Genomic DNA, 21,759 nt, shown 5'->3' on the forward strand with positions numbered 1-21,759 from the left:
TAATATTGCATCAAAATAGACCAATAATCATTAGTTCAACTATGATTCATGCTATTAAGTAAAAATAAGAATTATCCATAAGAAAATTACTTGAAATTGAGAGATTTAATTGAAAGAGTTTTTGGACTACATGGGTGGAAGAACCCATAGATAAATACTCACATAACTTAGAGTAAATCTTAAAGAAAATAAATATAATTTATCATATACTCAAAATAATTTAGGCATGAGAGTGGAAGGAATACTCTCATTGAAGCCTTACATACCTGGAAACTGAAGCTTTAGTTGGTACCAGAATACTTAATGACCACTCTTGAGTCCTAGCTTCTCTCCTTGCCGGAACGTTTTGTGTACTACCCGAAATATATGAATTATCGGAATAGTATTTCTTCACTACTAAGAACTAAAACTATATTTGAGAATGTGTAAAGAAGTGTATAGAGAGAAGATTTGCTTGAGAAAGCTTGATGAATAAAATGAGGAAATAAGGTGGGTATTTATAGGTGGGAAAGAGGACCTAACAATAAATAAAATAATTATAAATAAAAATCTGAAAATTTAGTGGAATATATTGATGTCATGGATGATGTTAAATGGAGGACAATTTATGTCATGAGTGATGTCAAATGTATCTAGATCTTTCTATGGTAGGTGAAATGAGTTATCTTTGACAGAATACTCGTTTTGGGAGCTACGTTTGAATAAGATAAATTCCTTATTAGGATTTGGTGTCTTCATAAGAATTGTATATATGGAAGTCTAGTTTCATATCGTTCAAGAATCAACCAATTTGGATAAACCTATAGTGAGATATGATTTTTCTTCTATAAATACTCATTTCCGTCACAGCATCCTACCTTACAAAGATTAATTTATTTGACCTACTTAACCTCCGAATCTTAAAATATGTTCTTCATAAAAGTTGTAGGTAATGATCTTGTGGTTACTCAGAAATTTGAATCACTCAATTTGGATATTCCTATGAAAAGTTATGACTAAAATACAGAGACTGTATCATGTTTAGGCAAAAATTGAAACATCATATACAACGTTTTTAGGGGATGTTACAATAGGCCCCCAAAATCTTACCCTCAAACGCGGCCGGTAGTGAATGTGGAGTTTGTGGTTGCTGGCCTGTGGCTAGCTCGAATGGTGTCCGCCCTGTGGCCTCACTCCACTATAGGTTGTATGAGAATTGGGCTACGTCCAATAGTCTCGCCCAATCCTTCTGATGGGAGCTCACAAAATGCCTCAAGTAGCACTCCAACAAGGCATTGACTCGCTCCGTTTGGTTGTCTGTCTGCAGGTGGAAACTAGTGGAGAAATGTAATTTCGTGCCAAGAATTTCGAACAATTCTCTCCAAAAGTTCCCGGTGAAGCGTGGGTCTCTGTCACTATGATGTGTCTTGGCAATCCCCAATACTTCACCACATTCTTGAAAAATAGTTTGGCAGCCTCCTTAGAAGTGCAACCTGCCGTGGCGGGCATGAAGCTTGCATACTTGGAGAACCTGTCCACCACGACCATAATTGTCCCGTACCCGTCGGACTTTGGTAAGCATGTGATGAAGTCTATGGTCACGCTCTCCCATGGATGATCCGCTACGGGCAGGGGCTCCAAGAGTCCTTCTGGTTGGCGCTGCTCTACTTTGTCTTGCTGGCACACAAGACAAGTCTGCACATAACATTCAATATCGTCCCGCATGCGTGGCCAGTAGTAAATCGCCTCAATCAGTGCCCTTGTGCGACGCTGCCCTGGATGTCCAGCCCATAAGGTGTCATGACTTTCTTTCATGATTCGTCGCTTGATAGCTCTGAATTTCGGCACATAGATCCTTCGCCCGGCGGTAAGCAAGAGTCCATCTTCTACCCAGAAGCGCCTTGTCTTGCCTTGAGCGACTAACTCCATCAATCGTTTTGCCTCTGGATCATGCTGCAGACCATCCTTGATTGCATCCTGGATGTCACAATATGCTGTGGTGATGGCTGCTAGTTCGAACTTCCTGCTAAGAGCATCGGCCTCAACATTGCCTTTGCCCGGCTTGTACTCTAGCTCGTAGTCAAATTCGACTAAGAAATCTTGCCACCTAGCTTGCTTCGGGGTGAGTTTCTTTTGTGATTGGAAGTAGCTAGTGGCCACGTTGTCGGTCTTAACTAAGAACTTGGAGCCAAGTAAGTAGTGTCTCCACATGCGTAGGCAATGGACGATGGCTGTCATCTCCTTCTCCTGCATGGTGTACCGCCGTTCTGTCTCGTTCAGCTTGCGGCTCTCGAAGGCAATAGGGTGCCTCTCTTGCATCAATACTCCTCCAATGGCATAGTCAGATGCGTCCGTATGCACTTCGAATGTCTTGGAGAAGTCAGGCAACGCTAGGACCGGCTCTTCTGTCACGGCAGCCTTGAGGTCTTCAAAGGCCTCCTTGCACTCCTCTCCCCAAACCCACTGCTTATTCTTCTTCAATAGCTCAGTAAGTGGAGCGGCTCTGGCGGAGTAGGCGCTTATGAACCTGCGGTAATAGTTAGCAAGTCCAAGAAAAGATCTAAGTTCGGTTACCTTTGTGGGCGCCTCCCACTCTTTGATGGCCCAAACTTTTGCTTCGTCCATCCGTAGCTCTCCCTGGCTGATAACATGTCCCAAGAAGTGCACTTCATGTTAGGCAAACTCGCACTTCTCCTGCTTGATGAAGAGCTCGTTCTCGCGCAAGACTTGGAACACTTTCTTTAGATGTTCCACGTGCTCCTCCAAGGTGTTGCTATAGATGACTATGTCATCCAAGTAGACTACTACAAACTGATCTAGGTAGGGGTGGAAGATCTTGTTCATTAGTGTGCAAAAGATGGCGGGGGCGTTGGTTAGGCCGAAGGGCATCACCAACCACTCGTAAGCTCCGTACCTCATTACACATGTGGTCTTCGGTTCATCTCCCTCTGCTATGCGTACCTGGTAGTAGCCCTTCCTTAAATCCACCTTGGTGAAGTACTTGGCCTATCCAAGTCTATCAAACAAGTCGGCAATGAGCGGGATGGGATACTTGTTCTTCACGGTCACCTTATTGAGTGCCCGATAGTCTATGCATAGGCGCAATGATCCATCCTTCTTCTTTTGAAATAATACCGACGCGCCATAAGGTGCCTTGGATGGATGGATATGACTGGCCTCGAGGAGCTCCTTCAACTACTTCCTCAGCTCCTCTAACTCAGGCGGAGCCATGCGGTATGGTGGGTATGCGGGCGGCCTTGTTCCTGGCTCCAGCTCGATCCTGTGGTCTACCTCGCGCCTTGGAGGTAGGTGTCTTGGCAACTCTTCGGGCATCACGTCTTTATTTTCTTCAAGCACCTTCTTTATGCAAGGTGGTAATGTCTCCTTAGTACCATTGCCTTCATTCAAGCTCGCAATGGTGGCTACGAACGTCGGCTCCCCCTTCTTTAGGCCCTTCACAAGCTGCATGGCCGACAGGTGGGTTTGTCCTTCCTTCTTTGGCATCTTGACTAGAGGTACTATGCAGGGTCCCTCTCGCTCCATTACCAAGAGTTGTTGGAGGTAAGGATCGATCATCGTGTGGTACCGTTGGAAGAACTCCTGTCCAAGGATGATATCAAAGATATCTAAGGGGGCGACAGTGAAGCTTGTCTTACCTATCCACTTGCCCAACGTGATGTCCACTCCATGAGCGACTCCGCACATGGGAGTCAATGGTGCATTGACCATCTTCAGGCGGGTGTTGCTTGGCCCATAACTTATCCTCAACCTTGCTGCCGCCGTCTTGGGCATGATGTTGGCTTCTGCTTTAGAATCCACCATGGCACGAGCTGGTCGTTCGTTGATGGATATGTCAACATATTGGGCAGAGTAGTCCCCTGCCTTCTCAACTTGCTTTGCAATGGCTCCACATAGCCCGATCATGCCCAGCTGAGTTGTGTCCGAGCCCTGCCCTTGGTCTACTTCCTTGTCCTTTCGCTCTCGCAGTATGGCACCAAGGTTCTTCATCTCCGGACACCTAGCATAGCCGTGAGGACCTCCACATATGTAGCAGCCGCTGCCCTTCGTGGTATGCTCTTTTCTCTCGGCGTAGCCCTGTCGCCCGAACCTCCTACCGTCGGACTTGTTGGAATCATAGCTCTTGGGTGGAGGATGTTGCTCTTTGCCTTTGCCACGATCTCCCCCACCTTTGGCATGACTACTCCTTATTTCTTTGCCCTTGCCTCTGTCATGCCTGTCATGCTTAAAGTCCGTCAAATCTTCGGCTTGGGTGATGGCCTCATCAATGGTGCTGACTTGACGGCGCTCCAACTCCGTCTTGGCCCAACTCTGCAGCCCATCCATGAAGTGGAAGAGCATATCTTCATCTATAAGGTTGGGGATTTGAAGCGTAAGGGTAGTGAACTCCTTCACATAGGCACGTATGCTACCCGTATGCTTTAGCTCCCGAAACTTGCGTTTGGCCTCATAGATGACATTGTTGGGGAAGAAGGCCTTCTTGAACTCGTCTCGGAACTGCTTCCAGGTGTTGATGGTGCATAGACCCTTCCCGATCTCAGACTCCTTGCGCTTCCACCATAACATGGCCATCTCCGAGAGGTATAGCACGGCCGTGTTGATCCTCGTCTCATCGCTCTTCACTTTGTTACACTTGAAGTAATTCTCCAAGTGCCAAAGGAAGTTCTCCACCTCTTGTGCATCACGGGCACCTTTGAACATTGGTGGCTTGGGAGCCTCAATCTTGGCCTCCCAGTCCGCACTGGACGTCATGCATCTCCCGGCATCTATGTCTCCTTTGAGTGCTGCTATCTCGGCCTTCATGGTCTCCATCGTGCTTCGCGCGTCCATGAGCCGACACTCCAAGAAAGTGATCACCTCCTTCACTTCATACTCGGCAGCCTTGCGCACCTCCAACTCCTTCCGGATGTTGTCGTTCTCCTCAAGGGTGAACTCCTCTAGAGACTTGAACTTGCCGTCGACCTTGTTCAAGCATTTGCCTAATATCTCCACAGCTTGCCGGGCAGCATCCACCCTTGCAATCCACTCCATGCCGGGTGTGACGTCCACGGGCTCCTTGCCTCGCTCATCGTCACTCACCTCAGTGGCCGAGGGTGAGTAGGGTGTTAGGGCCTCGCTTGGTGTAGGCTCAAGCGGCACCTCCTCATTTCTCTTAGAGTTTTTCTTTCCCTTGTGGTGCTTCCTTCCAACATCTTGCTTGACGTTGGTGGCGGTAGTGGCGTTGATGTCTCCCTCACTTGCCATATCCCTTAGTAAAACCTGGCTTTGATACCACGTTGTCACGGTCTTAAACTTCCACTAAGACTTCCGTGCGGCACTTGACAACTTACTTACGAATCTTTCACGATCTTGTAAGCTCAAGTAAGCCTTTAAGACTAGATCGCTAAAGGAATGCTAAATAGTAAGAAAGACAAGAGAGCTTTTATGAAGAAGGCTTTTGTATTGCTTTGGAAGAATGCTTGATTGCTTGATGGTTTGCTACAAATGAATGCCCCCTCTATTTATACTACTCCTAAGGGGCTCAAGTATAAATAAAAATTGCTATACAAGTCCCTCCATATTTACAAAGAAGTCCCTCTCTAGAATTCTCTACACACTCTAGAGAATTCTAAGTCTTTCAAGACTTCTCTACAAGCTTCTATAAGGATCTAGAGTCTTCCACTAACCTCTCCAAGACTCTAGATTCTTCTACCTTTTTCAAGATCAAGTGGCGGGCCATAACAATAGTCTCAAAAGGTAATATTAGATCAATTCTAAAAACTATATACATAAATTTCTAATTTTGCAAAAATACCAGGGATTCATATGCACTATAAAATTCATACAAAATTCTCTCCGGATTATACTCCCTCGGTTCCAATTCTATAAGAAATTTGTGTTTATTTGAACTTAATTTGTTGGACAAAATTTGATGATTCAACAACTAGAAAATGGTGCCACAAAAGGTTATCATTTTAGTGGCGACCCTTGGTATCGCTACAAAACAAAATACTCCATATTAGTGGCTACTTAAGTTGAGTCACCACTAATAGGTCTACTGAAATATGGCTAGAAAAATAATTTGTGACCTGTGTTCTCTTCGGATTTGTGATCCACGATTTTGTGTGAATATTTGTTTTTATTGGATGTTCCACTATATTGTGCGAACATAATTAGGCGATTTCAATTAGAGAAAAAAAAATTGGTTGTAAATTGGGTGTTGTATAGCAAGGTCGAGATTTTCATGTGCTACCAGCTTTCGAAATTGAATAGTATAGACATAAAATTCAAGTTCTTTGAAATGGAGTAATCTCTAGTAGAGAAAAAGAACTTGTTTCACTTATCAGAAGATCAAGAAGTTTAAGGTGACAGGTCACGAAGAAAATGTCCAACACCTCTTTGCAGAGACAACTTTGGTATTTTTTTGGAACATCTTTAGGTGTGAAGAAAATGAATATTCTTGTGTTCTAAGCTTTATATGTTTAACTTTCAAGCTTTCTATGTTTCACTAAGTTTTAGGGTGTGTTTGGTACGAAGGAAAATGTTTTCTCAAAAAATGTTTTTTATGAAAAACAAGTTGGTTTCTAACTTATTTTCTCATGTTTGGTTGGTGAGTGACAAATATTTTCTGGAAAATATTTTTTATTATTTGGTTAGTGAATGAAAATATCTTTTATTTTTTACTAGAGAGTAGAAAATATTTTTTAGAAAAATAGTTTCTCAAATGAAAATCAACCCTAGTAATTGACTCGGGATCCGACCCCGACACCTGATGTGGGACCCAACTCGATTTTCAACCCAAGATTTGACTTCCAACTCTAGATTCGATCCCGACTTTCGAACTGAAATCCAACCACACCCGACTCCATACCTAATTTTCAAATAATTTGATTTTTTTAAAAAATAATTTTTTAAATTTTTTTTGGGAGTGGGCTGGGGGAGTTGATGTTGAAAATGAAAATGAAAGTTGGATGAAATTAATTGAAGTTGGAAATATGAGTTAGGTGATGAGATGGAAAAAAATTAAGGTTGCATAGCTTGTTAGTTGTTGTTGTAATTCTTGGAATATAAGGAAACTTAAATGGTGTAAGTTGGTATTAAACTAGTTTGTAGGAATTATGTAATTTGAGTATGATATTATAAGAATATGGAGGTAAATTATTAAAAGTATGGAGTGTTGTTGTTGATTGTGAAGTTGAAAGAAGGAAATGAATTTGATTATGAAGTTGAAGGAAGAAAATGAATTATAATATTTTTGTTGTATTTATAGAATTTTTGAGTGAAATATGGAATTGATAAAAATTGGATAGCTTACTTGAAATATTTTTCACTTATGTTGGAATGAATTGAAATTAATTATGGATATAAGATACTCATATTTATTTGGAAATGCAAAGTTTGATTGAAAGTTGTTGCACTAATTGGAAAATTACACCAAATTATGTTATGGTGTGTTTAAATTGATTATCGATGGAATTGGTGTTGTTGTTGGCTTGGTTGTTGATATTGTGGCCAAGTTGTAATCTCGGGGTTGACATATATATAGGGGAGATGCTGCCGAAATTTTTATAGACAAGTATTGGAAAAAATTGAATTCTTAAAGTCTTATAAATAGTAATTGATAAATGTGACCAATTGTAGATTTTGGAGGAAACGGGAATTGAACTTGGACAACTGTAAAAGGCCAAAAAGGTATGTAAAGCTTTACATTTTCTTCTCTTGGCATGTCCTAGATGTAATAGGAGTGAATACGAACCTCGGGGATCACTCTACTCTTCGGAATCGACGCTCAAAAATTTCCCTTTTCTATTCAATAGAATTGAATTAGGTAATTATGAATAGTTTTGGAAAAATTGTCTAAACTTCTAGATTTTGCACAAATGAATTCCGAATACCTTGAAACTCTTCTAAATAAGGTTATGAAGTCTAACGCACGTGATTTGTATACGCCACTTTATTTGACCGAGGTGGGCCCCACTATTCCAAATTTTTCTTTGTTATTCCGTTTGAATTACGGTAGATAGAATTTGAAAGAAACTCTTTGCTATGCTTCCTAATATTATATGAATAATTATTCCGTTAATTCTCATTATATATTTGAAAGTACGGAGATGATTCGGAAAATACTATTTTTTACATAGACTATTGTGATATTGGAAGTACTTGTACTATTATTATTATTCAAGTTTCCTTTTATGATTTGTTATCGAAATTATGCCATCGAGTCTGTATAAATGTTTTGTAATTTAAATTGCATTTAGTTTTTCACTACTCTATTCGTGTATACGGTAACCACTCTTTCACTGAGCCTGGGTCAGGATATGTTTTCGTGCGTATTTCTCTGCATTGTTCGCCGTGTCCCGACATGAGGGGGCAGGTATGACATGTACATGGGGTGGTCAATGTTATGCCATAGAGTTATGCTGTGCCATGTACATATATGTTTGTGATATGATATGATATAATATGATTTAATATGACCATCTGATATGATATAATTTGTTATGAAGATGTTCCCTACTCTGGTGTTATACTGTGCTGTGGTGCCGATGATGGGAGGGCGACCACACTTTGTTCACCGAGTCCATAATGGGGCCGGATATGACATATGTCTGTGCATATATGGTTTGAGATTTTGATAAGCATTTTGAAATTCTAAACGTTGATTTCATGTTTTGCACATACTATTCAGATTATGATTTTATATATTACAGTGCATGCTTTACATATTCGGTATATTTTTCGTACTGACCCCCTTTCTTCGGGGGCTGCGTTACATGCCCGCAGGTACCGACGTTCGTTTTGCTGAGCCGCCTGTTTAGGACATCTACTACGTTGTTGACAGTGCTTCCTTGTTCGGAGCTTGTATTTTGGTATTTACTTTATCTCTGTATATTTGGATATGTTGGTCAGGGGTACAACGGGGCCCTGTCCCATCTTATGACTATGCTATCATTTGTAGAGGTCTGTAGACAGAATTATGTTGTATATATGGTTTGGGCTTGGTGTGTTTCGTGACGGCCTATCGGCCTTCGTGCGTTATATCTATTTTTGTGATCTATTTAGAGATTCCTTCTGATCATTATCTATGTTTATTCGATTAATATGCTAATTTGGGGATAAGGGTATGTTTGGGTGCCCAACTCGGGCACCAATCACGGCCTACGGGGTTGGGTCGTGACACTCCAGGTAGTAATAAGGCCGCTCTTTCAGAACCTTCAATCAATTTTGTACTACCAGATATTGTATTGATATAGGCCTTTTTCATAATCAAATGATAGAAATATTTCTTTTTTTAATATCGTATGAGTTGTGGCACTATCCAAAAGGCACATATCTCCATTATTCATCTTGAATCCAATTGAAGACTGAGAAATTTATTTATCTTCATAAAATAAATAATACATTGTAAGAAATAAAATAAGTAACAATTTTGCTAGAAAAACATAAGTCTCCCTTTTTTTAAAAAAAGTTAAATTATGGTAATTTAGAATTTTAAAAAAATTATAGGATTCAATTATGATGAATGTTACAATAATTTAGTTTATGAAATTATATTGTAATGAATTTGTAACACAGAAAAAATGATTGATAATATGAACCTAATGTACCATATTATAAGAATTAACAAACTGAGGTGCAACACGTTAATAATAAACATAATTTTATTTAAATTAATGATTTACTAGTAAATTAGTTTAATGAACTTAGAATTCAAAAAGTTTGTGGCAGAATATACTTATTAACCTTAAATAAATATTATACATAAATATTAAAATAAATATAAAATAAATAAAATTATAAAACATTAATATAATATTATTCATCATGTATAGATAATTTGTTTATTGACAAAAATAATTCAATCATTATATAATATTAATGTCTAAAACATCAACAAGAATAAACAATTAGTATAATGACATTAAATAAAACGAATATTATTTTTAGTAACAATATGATATAAAGATTAAATAATAGCACACCAATAATAATTAATTACAACATTGTAAAATAGCATAATGTAATAAACAATATACAATTATCATTAAAATGTGGCCCTAATTTTATTTTTATTTTTTTAAATACATAAACATAAAAACACAATAATTCAAAGTACATAAAAATGACAACATATTGAAAAACATGAAATTAAATTAAGATCCTTAAAAAAATCTTCAACCTCCAAATGAGTAATATTATTGAGGTCATTAAAATCATCATCCCTTAAAGCCAGATTTGCTTCAATATTATCATTATTCAAAGGTCTTGCCTCAATATTATTTTCAAACGCCAAGTGTGACTCTATCCGAGCATTAGAAGAAGAGGCATCACTTCTATTTGCCTTTCTTTTGAAAGAATTTTGATAAAGTCTTACAAAATACTCAGGCGTTCGACATTCATTTTTTCAATGGTCTTTCATGCCACAACGATGACAGTTACTTTTTGAAGGACCATTTTGAGAACTGATATTGTTTTCCCTTTTATGTTGACCACCACCACGACGATTATTAAATCGTCTTCTGTCATTGTCACGTCCACGCACATTATTGTGGCCATGATTTTGTCTTTTTTCAGACTGGCCATGTGCTTTTATCATATTTATTTCCGGTAATGGAGCAATTCCAATGGGACGGACTTCATAATTTTTCATTAAAAGAACATTATGTTGCTTAGCCACCAGAAGGCATGAGATCAATTCAGAGTATTTTTAAAATTCTTTTCACGGTATTGCTGCTGTAATATTACATTAGAGGCATGAAAAGTAGTTAGTGTCTTTTCTAACATGTCCTCATCATTTATAGTTTTCCCACATAATTTTAATTGGGAAGTTATTCTAAATACAGCAGAATTATACTCAATTACAGTTTTAAAATCTTGAAACCATAAATGCATCCACTCATAACGAGCCCTTGGCAATACCGTTACCCTGAGGTGGTCATACCTCCCTTTTAAGTCTTTCCACGATTCAAGTGGATCTTTTCATACTCAAATGAAAATCAACCCTAGTAATTGACTCGGGATCCGACCCCGACACCTGATGTGGGACCCAACTCGATTTTCAACCCAAGATTTGACTTCCAACTCTAGATTCGATCCCGACTTTCGAACTGAAATCCAACCACACCCGACTCCATACCTAATTTTCAAATAATTTGATTTTTTAAAAAAATAATTTTTTAAATTTTTTTTGGGAGTGGGCTGGGGGAGTTGATGAAATTTTCAAATATTTTTTCAAAAATAATTTTTTATTTTTTTTGTAGGGGGGGTGAGGGATTGGGGGGTCGGCATAGGGGGTAGGGTAAAAAAATAAAATTTTTAAAAATAAATTTTAAAAATTTTCTTTTGTGTGTATGGTAAGGGGGGCTGGTATGGGGTCGGGGTAGCAGGTGGGATAAAAAAATAAAACTTTTAAAATTTGAAATATTTTTTGAAAATAATTTTTAAAATTTTGTGAATTCGGGGGGAGGGGGGGGGGTTAGGTAAAAAAAAATATTTTAAATTTTGAAATATTTTTCAAAAAAATAAAGTTTTTAATTATTTTTGGGGGGGGAGGGGGGAAGGGTGGTCGGGGTAGGGATGAGGTAATAAAAATGAAATTTTCAAAATGTGAATATTTTTAAAATAAACTTTTAATTTATTTTTTAAAAAGAAATTGTAATTTTTTTTGGGGGGGGAGGGGGTCGTGGTAGGGGTGGGGTGGGGTAAAAAGAAAACATTGTAATTTGAGATTGGAAGAGAGTTTTGAAAAATGTATTTCTTGGTTTTTTGAAGGAAAATCATTTTCCTTAAATTTGAGGAAAATAAGTTGATTTGAAAAACATTTAAGCCAACAGAAAATTGGAAAGCATTTTCGAGAAAATATTAGTTCTCAAACATTTTCATAACTGATCGTCTCTGGATTTGAGATGGGTTACATTACATCGACTCCGGATCTATCCCTAACTTCAAGTAACTAGTCTCTATTGTTCCATTCAATTTGTTTTAGCTTTATTATTGTCTTTATTTACTTTATAAGAAAACATATTTAATTGTTAATACACTAAACAACAGGTTAAATCAATACATGTGTTGTTGATCTTATGACAAATTCAACAGTATTGTTTTCCCGGCAAACATGTACGTCGACAGAAAATATTAAATATGCAAGAGTGCAGTGCATTCATTAATGTTGGAGAATTCATTTTGAAAGGAGGTTTCCAATAAACACAATCCAGAGAATAATCTATACATATATATTTTATGGGATTTATTTTTCATCTTTCATTTTCTTTATTCTTCTTCTACAAATTGAGTACAAAGGCATCCATCTCACTTTTCAATTGTTCTTGCCTTAATCTGTAGGAAGCATAAAGATGCAGGACATCGTCAATGTGAAGAGTGAGCATGGTTTTGTATTTAACTCTTCTCTCTTCATCACTCAGCTTAAATCTAAAGGTGCCCAGCAGCACTGCTGAAAATATCTTTATCTGCCTGTAAGCAAATTCCTTACCCTTCCTGCATATTATACGGGTAACTCACGAAAATCTCTGCGTTGAAATGAGGGTCAACAAACAAAAAATTGGACTTATTATTTATACATGGTCCATTAGTAACAGTCGATCCCTTGAGATGTTATTGTGAATTTTGATTGTGTTTAATCTTTACCAATTAGAAATCATATAGGAATATCTTCGTAAATGAGTGAATTAACTATATTAATCTTTTGGATAAGTTTATCAGATGATTTTACCATTTATGGATCATAATCTATTAAGGCTAAATGGGAAAAGCTAATTTTGTTTGATGAAGCCAAGCTCCTAGAAGTTTTAACTATAGTCGCTAAGATCGTAAAGGTTAGTGGTACCTGAAAGGCTGTGAATTTAAAGGGACTTTTTTGCCGAAAGCAACCATTTTCATCAAACCATCTCTCTGGCCGGAAATCCCCTACATCATCACCCCATAAAGATTTCATCCTGCCCATAGCCCATGGTTGATATGCAACAGCATCCCCTTTCCTTATTCTGAACCCATCAGGGAAAGTGTCATCTGATAAACAGACTTTGCTATCCTCATAGGCATATAAAACTAGGTATAAGCATGAAGCATTGGCCTAATGACATCTATGTTTGTGAATATCATATCATTCTCACTATATGTATGTATTACCATAGGAATTGCAAGATATAATCTGAGTGTCTCAGTTAATGATACATGGAGATACTGCATTTTATCCAGTGCGTCATCAGTAATTGCAAGATATACTCGAATTCTGGCTTTTTCCGATTGCTTTCCTGACTTCCTCTGTAATTTTTTCTTGTAGGAGAGGGTGCTTGCACATCATATAGAAGAACTAGGAAAGTGCGCTAGCTGGAGTGTCTTTGCCAGCAATTATAAAGCTAAGGATTATGTCCTTAAGGTACTTTGTATCTATTTTGTTCATTTCCAGGAACCTAGACAGAATGTCTGATTCTTCATCTTCCAATTATGTAAAAATTCAACTATCATCTGGTACTCTTGCTCAAGGGAAATAAGTTAGAAGGTTATCTGCTTGAACTTACCACCCTGCTGTCATCTCGCAACTTGCTCATCTGTTCTGTCTTGTTTCTGATAATTTTATATACAAATTCATCAACCTTTTTAATACACTTCTTCATATTTGCTTTTGACCCAATGTTTAGAAATCTTTTCACTTTCCAAAGCATATCAATGTAGCGATAAAGAGTTACTGCACTAGCTTCATCAAAAGAATTGGAAAAGAGAATGCCTTCTTCAGTTGTAGTGTCTAGATCCACACCTAGTAAAATCTTGAATACCGTCTCCAATGTTGATTTCGTAAACAAGTCCTGCACCGAAAGTTTAAGAGTTAGCTTATTATTAACTTGTTGATTTTGTTGCAGAAGAGCAAACTAGGGTTCCATACTTGAATTTCTATCGCTTGACTTGAGGTCATGCCTCCAGATACTTTCTGAGCAAGTTTTACTGCACTAATTCTGAAAACTGCACTACTAAAGTCCCTTAAATTTTTTGTGGAGAATTCATAACTTGATATCTTCTGTTGGTTTCTCCACTTCTCTCCATCAACGGTGAAGATCCCATCACCTAAAAGATCATTCAATCTGCCGTAATTGTGCCAACCCTGTAAAGTTTCAGGGTGAGAAACTATTAAATTCTTATCTAGTCTCCTTTGCTTCTTTACCAAAATATTAAAATTGAGATACATGACTTTTTGTTCGTGTGACATTTTAATATTAATAAAAATATATAATATGTCACATTATGTATCCTGTTATGTCAATTGGTGGATATGACATTTGTGTCTCTTTACTCTCATCAATGGTGATAAAATGTGGTAATTAGTTGTTAGTAACTTTTGTAACCATTAACTTTTTATTTCACCATTATTCTACCTCTTTATTCTTGTAACTTATGTAATCTTTAGCCATTCATTTAGCCAATTTACTATCCATAATCTTCCTATTCATTGCAAGGAAGAATTTCCCACCTATAAATAGTGATGAATTTGTGTACAAGATATGAATAAGAAAAAAAAAGTGCAAGAAAAGATGAGAAGTTTATATTGAGGTTAATGTGGTGAAAGAGAGAGTTGAGAAAAGAAATTATTCTAAGTTTTCAATTATATTCACTATACAAAAGAGAGTATTTATATGTTGAACGAATGTGTTCTTTTTGTGGAGTTTTAAACTCTTCAACTAATCCAGAGTTGCTTGAGTTGTACAACTTTGTTGGGATATTGTATTCTGAAGGGTACAAGTCAAGAGTATTACTGCTGGATCGGTGCAGATTATGCTGCAGTAGGCTTAAATCTCCTTTAAGAGAGTGAGATATCCGCGCCTCAGCCTGAATGAATTATTTATTCATTTTTGTCATTTTATTTTTCAATTATAATTTATTGTATTTATCGTATATTACACCAATACTTCCTAATGTCACATTATTATTAATTGCTAAGTACATCAAGAATATAGCGTTAAACTTGTCTCATAACCTCCAGAAATGAAATACCGAATATTTATGCTCGACTCAAGAATGGTCTTAAGGCCAAAAACATGTTACCTTGCCATAGTTGGGGAAATTGGTTTTTAGAATATACTCAACATTAGCAGGGTCGGAGGTGAAAACCTTACATTGGAAAAGATTAAGTATCCTATAGGTCTTGTATTTGCTTGCCATTTCTTTCATGTAATGATGCAGCCTGTTGAAATTCAGCAAATGATCAATGGTTGTTCCAGCGACAGGATGGTACTTTCCCTTGTTGAAGACAAGTTTGAACACATATGCTGCTGCTAAAATGACAGCCAGTGTGCTGTTATTGCGAGGGTCGTTGAAAAAGAAAGAACATCCATCTCTCTGTTTTACCGAGAAGGGAGCAGTGAAAAAGGGATGACTATATATCATACCGAAATGAAATTAGTAAAGTAAATATGAAAATGAGAATGCCTTGCCAAATTTGTTATCTCCAATTAAAGAATGATGTCAGATTCTGTAAGAATTGTAAATGAAGGATAGGAACTTGGGAAATTTTCTCTGTAATTCTTGCTCTGTAATTACATAGATTTATACATGCAGAACTAAGGTCTGAAAAATAATAATGCAAAGTTTAGGGACTATGTACAATTATCAAGTAATGTGTAACAAACTATAACTGATCCTATACAAGTCTAGAAGATGCTTCTTGTATTTGTCTGCACTTCATTTATTCTTTGTATTTGGGATGAACAAGCCATTCTCCACAGAGACCCAATATGATGAGGCCCAAGTCTTATGAAAAAGACCCGTTGTTCATTCTTCATCCCAAGACATATACTTCCTTCAGACATTGTAGTCTATTCTAGAACTCTCTCGACTTTGTCCCTTTCTTCTGTGTATCGATGAAAGAAGAGGACTTCATCTCTCCAACAGATTCAAACCTGTTTAAAAATATACTATTTTAGAACAGAGCTAATTTAGTCAAAAAATATGATCCAGGTAGTAGTTGTATGTCATCGTTCATTGTGGATGCGTAACTCATGACTCCACAAGAGCATACCTACATGTCATTAATTGCTTATAATTAGTATTGGAATCTGTGCGATACACGAATTATGGTTCATTTTTTAGATCATATTGTATCGACAGCAAAATCTGTGATTTTGATAGGAACGAAGGGAGTATGTATTTCTTTTACTAGATCGCCTACTCCATATTATTTGTATATATTTTAAAATATGTATAAATAGTACTCCTACTTCATTAAACAATACATTTGAGTTTTAGAATAAAGATTAAAGAAAAAAATTAAGATCTTAAAAATTATGAATATTGATCATATTAAATATGTTGGTAACACAATAATGGAAGAAATTTTAAGGGAAAGAAATGTAAGCTCAAATTGATGAATAATTGTTATAAAAATTATTGTGGCAAACTATTTTAGAGTAAGTAGGAGGAGAATAGAGAAGCAAAATATTAAATAACTTCACAATTTAAGAAGTAGGAAATATGAAGGTGAGAGAGGAAGATGAAGTTGTTATTCTTGTTCATCATATTACAATGCCAAGACACGGCTTTTATAGGGATGAAAAGAACAATGTGAAAATGATGTCTACAAGGTGGGCAATCCATTTCCATAAGGTGGACAATCCACCTTCATGCAATCCACTTTCATAAGGTGGACAATCCACCTTCATAACACTCCCCCTTGGATGTCCACGTGTAAAAAAAATTGAATAGCTATAGATGTTGTGCCTCGTTAAAACCTTACTAGAAAAAAACCCAATGGAAAAAAGCCTAGTGAAGAAAAAAGAGTACACACATCTTGTAATACGCCTTGAGTACTGCCTCATTAAAAACCTTATCACGAAAACCCAGTGGGACAAAATCTCGACTAAGGGAAAAAGAGTACAATGCGTATTTTGCTCCCCCTGGTGAAAATATCACTTAATATCTCAAAGACGACGCATTCCAATTTTGTATCTCATTTTCTCAAAGGTTGAAGTTGGCAATGCTTTGGTGAACATATCCGCCAAATTGTCACTTGAACGAATTTGTTGGACATCTTTCACCCTTCTTTTGAAGATCATGAGTGAAAAAGAATTTTGGTGAAATATGTTTTGTTTTGTCTCCATTGATGTATCCTCCCTTCAGTTGAGCTATACATGCAACATTGTCTTCATATAATATTGTTGGAGAGTCTTTTGTCAAAGAAAGACCACATGTTTCTTGAATGTGTTGAGTTATTGATCTTAACCAAACACATTCTCAACTTGCTTCATGAATGGCTATTATCTCTGCATGATTTGAGGAAGTGGCAATCATAGTTTGCTTTGTTGAATGCCATGATATAGTTGTACCACCACATGTAAATAAATAGCCTATCTGCGACCGACCTTTATGGGGATCAGATAAATATCCTGCATCTGCGTAATCGATCGATTGTGACGTGAAATCATTTGAGTAAAACAATTCCATATCAATGGTACCTCAAAGGTATTTGAATATATGCTTAATTCCATTTCAGTGTGCGTGTTGGTGAAGAACTAAATCTTGCTAACAAGTTTACTGAGAAAGTTATATCTGGTCTAGAATTGTTGGCAAGATACATTAATGCACCAATTGCACTAAGGTATGGTATTTCAGCATCAATAAGTTCTTCATCATTTTCATAAGGTCGAAACAGATCTGTATTAATATCAAGAGATCTCACAACCATTGGGGTACTCAATGGGTGTGCTTTATCCATATAAAATATCTTTAAAATATTTTTAGTATATGTTGACTGATGGACAAATATGTCATTTGTAAAATGTTCAATTTGTATACCAAGATAAAATTTTGTCTTTCCAAGGTCTTTCATTTCAAACTCCTTTTTCAGATATTTTACTGCCTTTGAAAGTTCTTTCGGAGTTTCAATAATATTCAAATCATCAACATATACTGCTATTATCACAAATTCAGATCCAGACCTCCTCATAAAGACACAAGGGCAAATTGAATCATTTTTATATCCTTCTTTTAGTAAATATTCGCTAAGACGGTTGTACCACATTCGCCCTGATTATTTCAACCCATACAAGGATTTTTGAAGCTTTATTGAGCAATTGTCTCGAGAATCCTTGTATGTTTCAGGCACTTTGAACCCTTTGAGAATTTTCATAAAAATGTCGTGGTCCAATAAGCCATATAAATAGGCAGTGACCACGTTCATTAAGTGCATTTTAAGCTTTTCATGAACTACCAAATTTATTAGATACCTGAAGGTAATTGCATCCACCACAGAGGAATATGTTTCCATATAATCAATGCTAGGTCTTTGCGAAAAATCTTGGACTACAATTCATACTTTATATCTTACGACTTCACCCTTTTCATTTCGTTTACGCACAAAAACCCATTTGTACCCTACTGGCTTGACACCTTCAGGTGTTCGGACTATTGATCCGAAAACTTCACGTTTTTCAAGTAAAGTTAACTCTACTTGAATTGCATTCTTCTATCTTGGCCAATCATTTCTCTGTCTGCATTTATCAACAGATTTTGGTTCAAGATCCTTATCTTGTTGCATTATTTCAATGTCAACATTATAAGCAAAAATATTATCGACCATAATATCATTTCGGTTCCACCATTTTCCTGTCGAGACATAACTTATTGAGATTTCTTCATTCTCATTATTTTCAGGTACTTGGACCTCCTTGGTGGTATCACCATTTGTTGTGTCTCTGGGCTCTTCTTGAGCACTCGCCTCCAAATTATGATCATCTTGATTATTTATTCCTTTCCTTTTTCGAGAATTTTTATCTTTGGAACCAAATGGTCTTCCACATTTTAAGCGTGGCCTAGACTCATTTGCCTGAATAAGTTGTCTTACCAAGACATCAACTCGAACTTGAGCATTAACAGCTGAGATATGCGATTTAGTAACCCATGGAAGGTTAGTAAATGCATCCGACAGTTGATTTGCAATATTCTACAAATAAATCATCTTTTGAACTTCTTGTTCACATTGATTTGTTCGAGAATCTAAATGAGATAGTGATAATAAATTTCAATCTATCTCATTTTTCAACTGCTTATGTTCTCCCCCTAATGTTGGGTATACTGATTCATCAAAATAACAATCAACGAATCTTGCCGTAAATAAATCTCCAGTCATAGGTTCCAGATATTTTATAATGGAAGGAGATTCATACCCAACATTTATTCCCAACCTTCTTTGGAGACCCATCTTTGTGTAGTGCGGTAGAGCAATTGAGACATATACCGCACACCCAAATATTCTAAGATGGGATATATTTGGCTCCCTTTCGAACGCCAACTGTAATGGAGAAAATTCATGATATTTTATTGGCCTTATGCACACAAGTGTTGCTGCATGCAAAATAGCATGCTCCCATACTGAAATAGGAAGTTTTGTCCTCATTAGCAATGGTCTAGCTATCAATTGGAGGCGTTTAATCAATAATTCTGCTAGACCATTTTGAGTATGTACATGAGCGATCGGATGCTCAACTTTTATTCCAACCGACATACAATAGTCATTAAATGATTGAGATGTAAATTCACCAGCATTATGAAGACGAATTGTCTTTATTGCATAATTTGAAAATTGTGTTCTTAACCTTATAATTTAAGCTAACAATCTCGCAAAAGTCATATTGCGAGTTAATAATAAACACACATGTGACCATCTTGTAGATGCATCTATCAAGACTATATAATATTTAAATAGTCCACATGAAGGGTGAATTGGCCCACATATATCACCCTGTATATGTTCCAGAAACACAGAGAATTCAATCCCAACCTTAGTTGCTGATGGTTTGATAATCAGTTTTTCTTGGGAACAAGCAACACAAGAGAATTCCTTAGATTGAATAATTTTCTAATTCCAGAAATGCGGGGAATTCAATCCCAACCTTAGTTGATGATGGTTTGATAATCAATTTTCCTTGGGAACAAGCAACACAAGAGAATTCCTTAGATTGAAGAATTTTCTGATTCTTCAAAGTGTGTCCATGTGAATTCTCAATAATTTTGCGCATCATATTATAACCGGGATGGCCCAACCGGTCATGCCAAATGATAAAATCATTAGAATCAGTAAACCTTTTATTTACTATGGCATGTGATTCAACAGTACCAATATTTGTATGATACAACCAAAAGAAAGTGTAGGTAATTTTTCGTGCACAATTTTCTTCTCCATATTTATTGTAGTAATATAAAGGTATTCAACATTTCCTTCATTTCCAATCTCAATATGATAGTCATTTTGGCGAATAACCTTGAAACTTAACAAGTTTATTTGAGACTTACTACAATACAATGCATTATCAATTATCAATATCGTTCCTCCATGTTATAACCCGCACTTTGCACCTAAGGACATGTTGGGGATACTTGTAACAAGTCAAGGGTAAGACTATGCTTGGTCTTGTTATATACAAGTTTCTATTGATTAAGTTGGGAGGTGGAATTATTGGAAAAGTTAAAGGGTAAAATTGGAATTTCACATGTGGAAATACCATAAAAGGTTAGGGGTAAAATTGGAATTTTACATATGAAAATACTATAAAAGGTTAAGGGCAAAGGTAGAATGTCAACTTGGAAATATTAGAAAAGGTGAGGGGCAAAATGGTAATTTCGCATGGGAGCCTTTAAGTCATCTAACTCCTAAAGATTTCTAGACATTTTGAGAGAGTGGGAAGCAAGAAAAACTTAAGGAAAAAAAAGAGCAAATCGGCCAAGGAGGGAGTAAAATTTCTCCTTCAAATTTCATCCCAAAAATTATAATTTCCTAGTATTCCTACTAAGTCAAGGGTGCTCTACAACATGGTGTAGTTGTTTTGGAAGTTTGGAGACTTGTTTAATTGATTTGGAGAGTTGGAGAAGTGAAGGAAAAGGTAAGAATTAATCTAATTTCTTTGTGTTATGAAGTTTGTTGATGTTGTAGTATGTGAAGGTGTGTGGAATTTATGGAAATATGAAAGTTTATATGGTAATATGGTGCCATGTATACATGTTCTTATATGAGTAAGATGATTCAATTTTTGGGTAGTATTTTTTTTTGTAGTATCTTTGTGTAGTAATTGAATGGTAGTTATGTTAATTATTTGATGTTGAAAATAAAAGTTGGATGAAATTAATTGAAGTTGGAAATATGAGTTAGGTGATGAGATGGAAAAAAATTAAGGTTGCATAGCTTGTTAGTTGTTGTTGTAATTCTTGGAATATAAGGAAACTTAAATGGTGTAAGTTGGTATTAAACTAGTTTGTAGGAATTATGTAATTTGAGTATGATATTATAAGAATATGGAGGTAAATTATTAAAAGTATGGAGTGTTGTTGTTGATTGTGAAGTTGAAAGAAGGAAATGAATTTGATTATGAAGTTGAAGGAAGAAAATGAATTATAATATTTTTGTTGTATTTATAGAATTTTTGAGTGAAATATGGAATTGATAAAAATTGGATAGCTTACTTGGAATATTTTTCACTTATGTTGGAATGAATTGAAATTAATTATGGATATAAGATACTCATATTTATTTGGAAATGCAAAGTTTGGTTGAAAGTTGTTGCACTAATTGGAAAATTACACCAAATTATGTTATGGTGTGTTTAAATTGATTATCGATGGAATTGGTGTTGTTGTTGGCTTGGTTGTTGATATTGTGGCCAAGTTGTAATCTCGGGGTTGACATATATATAGGGGAGATGCTGCCGAAATTTTTATAGACAAGTATTGAAAAAAATTGAATTCTTAAAGTCTTATAAATAGTAATTGGTAAATGTGACCAAT

At 36.4% G+C, this 21,759-nt stretch overlaps 1 pseudogene; it reads right to left on the reverse strand.

The window, feature by feature from the left end:
* Positions 1–12,260: 12,260 nt before the first annotated feature.
* LOC129894606 (cytochrome P450 704C1-like) lies at positions 12,261–15,375 on the reverse strand (annotated as a pseudogene).
* Positions 15,376–21,759: the final 6,384 nt, after the last annotated feature.

Source organism: Solanum dulcamara, chromosome 7, assembly GCF_947179165.1.
Source record: "Solanum dulcamara chromosome 7, daSolDulc1.2, whole genome shotgun sequence".
NCBI classification, from domain to species: domain Eukaryota; kingdom Viridiplantae; phylum Streptophyta; class Magnoliopsida; order Solanales; family Solanaceae; genus Solanum; species Solanum dulcamara.